The sequence below is a fragment of the Mobula birostris genome, chromosome 1, assembly GCF_030028105.1.
Source record: "Mobula birostris isolate sMobBir1 chromosome 1, sMobBir1.hap1, whole genome shotgun sequence".
Classification (NCBI taxonomy): Eukaryota; Metazoa; Chordata; class Chondrichthyes; order Myliobatiformes; family Myliobatidae; genus Mobula; species Mobula birostris.
Window position 1 is genome coordinate 130,291,596 of NC_092370.1, and position 2,902 is coordinate 130,294,497.

Consider the following 2,902-nt stretch of genomic DNA (forward strand, 5'->3'; position numbering starts at 1 on the left):
CATTTTCCTGCGGGCATACTCAACAAATCTACAGAATAGTAACTACAACAGGATCAATGAAAGATCAACCAGAGTGCAGAAGATAACAAACTGTGCAAATTCAAGTATAAATAAAAAGCAATAAATAACAAGATGCTGAGTCCTTAAAGTGAGATCATTGGTTGTGGGAACACCTCAATGGATGGATAAGTGAGTGTAGTTACCCCCTTTTGTTCAAGATCCTGATGGTTGAGGGGTAGTATCAAACAGTATATTTACATTTTACTCAAACATTATGGAAATATAAATACCCTACGATTACGGACATTGGTAATCATGGGGGCATGCTATGTTGGTACTGGAATGTGTGCCAAAACGTGCGATCTCTTCTAGGTGTGTTAGTTGTTAACGCAAATGACACATTTCGCTGTATGTTTCGATGTACATGTGATAAATAAACCTGAATCTGCATTTACCTTGGGTGGATGTATGGTATTATTTTGAAAGGCAGAAATTCTTCCTTCAGCATCTCAGATAATTCTATCTCAACCATTTGTGTATGTCATACATACACGATTATCAGCTATGCATCAACACTAACGTCCCCTCTAATCTCATCACTAAGCTCCAAGACTTGGGCCTTGATACCTCCTTGTGCAACTAGGTCCTTGATTTGCTCACTTGAAGAATATCCAAGCCATGCTCTCTTTTCACTCTGCTATTAGGAAGGAGGTACAGGGGCCATAGGTCCTGTGTCACCAGATTAAGGAACAGTTAATACCCTCATCTATCAGGCTTCCGAGCCAGCATGGAGAACCTCACTCATCTCAACACTGAACCGATCCCACAACCTTCAGACTCCCTTTCAAGATCTCAACAACTCATGTTCTCAATATTAGTTATTTTTAAAATTATTATTATTTGTTTCTTTTTATATTTGCAGTTTGTCTTTTGCACCTTGGTTATTAGTCTTTGTGTGCAGTTTTTCACTGATTCTAATGTATTTTCTGTTCTACTGTGAATGTCTGCAAGAAAATGAATCTCAATAGTATATGGTGACATTTACGTACTTTGATAATAAATTTATTTGGAACTTTGAAATTTCCTTACTGTACTCTAAATGATGTTTCCAGTTTTTGAAATGTGCTCTATTATTTTTGTCTCATTTTAACACAATACGTAAAAACGTGAGCATCTTGGTAAGTGTATAACATTTATTTTTAAAAATTTTAGCTTGCATAGTTTCTTTCCATGGTGTAAATGCTTAAGTATGTCGCAGAACCAGGTGGTACGCACAATAACACAAGAGATTCTGCAGGTGCTGGAAATCCAGACTAACGCACACAAAGTGCTAGAGGAACTCAGCAGGTCAGACAACATCCACGGAGAGGAATAAACAGTTGACCTCTCAGGTTGAGACTGTTTATCCAAGTCCTGCTGAGTTCCACCGGCAGTTTGTGTGTTTAGTAAATGTACATATTTTCATTTACACGTTACAAAGAGATGAACTATGCCACTATAATTCTTACTTCTCTCATGCACTCATTGGCCACTTTATTAGGTACAGGTGGTGTATGTTTGTGGTCTTCTGCTGTAGCCCATCCACTTCATGGTTCAACGTGTTGTGCATTCAGAGATGTTCTTCTCTACATCACTCTGGTAATGCATGGTTATTTGAGTTACTGTCACCTTCCTGTCAGCTAGAATTAGTCTGCCTATTCTCCTCTGACCACTCCTACTTACAAGCCATTTTCACCCACAGAAATGCTGCCCACTGGATTTTTTTTTGTCTTTTGTAACTGTCTCTTTAAACTCCTGTGCATGAAAATTCCAGGAGATCAACAGTTTTTGAGATACTCAAACCATCCCGTCTGGCACCAACAATCATTCTATGGTCAAAGTCACTTAGATCATATTTTTCCCCATTCTGGTGTTTGGTCTGAACAACAAATGAAACCCTTGAGCACTCTGCGTGCTTTTACGCATTGAGTAGCTGCCACATGATTGGCTGATTAGATATTTGCATTAAGGAGCAGGTGCACCTGATAAAGTGGCCACTGAGTTTATATGTGAAAACAATACAGTGACTGACTATGTACTGCACGTTTATTGACTTTAAACATTTTGCAAAGCAAAGACTCAGATAAATGAGTTTAGTAATTAGCTTTCACTAGTGCAATTCTGATATGAAGCATTTTCAGAAAGCGTCAGTTTTTAATGCTTTGTCGGAGTCGACAGTACAGGAGCAAATCCTTTGGTTCATCAAAGCCATGTTTACCATCAAGCACCCATTTACACCAATCCTACGCTAATCCCTTTTTGTTCTTCTCCCATTCCATAAGATAGCGTGTAGGAGCAGAATTAGGCCATTCAGCCCATTGAATCTGCTCTGCCATTCCATCATGGCTGATTTATTTTCCCTCTCAACCCCATTCTACCTGTAACCTTTGATACCCTTACTAATCAAGAGTCTATCAATCTCCAATTTAAATATTTATTTAGAAATACAGCATGGAGCAGGCACCCCCGGCCCTTCGAACCACTCCTCCAGGCGGCCCTCGATTTAACCCTAGCCTAACCACGGGACAAGTTACAATGACCAATTAGCCTACTAACCGGCCTGTCTTTGGACTGTGGGAGGAAAGCAGAGGACCCGGAGAAAACTCATGCGTTTCGTGGGAAGGAAGTACAGACTCCTTACAGATGATATTGGAATTGAACTCTGAACTCCAACGGTCCGAGCTGTAAATGCGAACTGATACAAACAGTGGCACCCAAATATACCCAGTATTCCAAAAGATATCGGAGCAGAATTAGGCGATTCAGCCCATCAGGTCTGCTTCACCATTCCATCACGTCAATGTACCCAATGATCTGACCTCCACAGCCTTCTGTGGCAATGAATTCCACAGACTCACTGCCC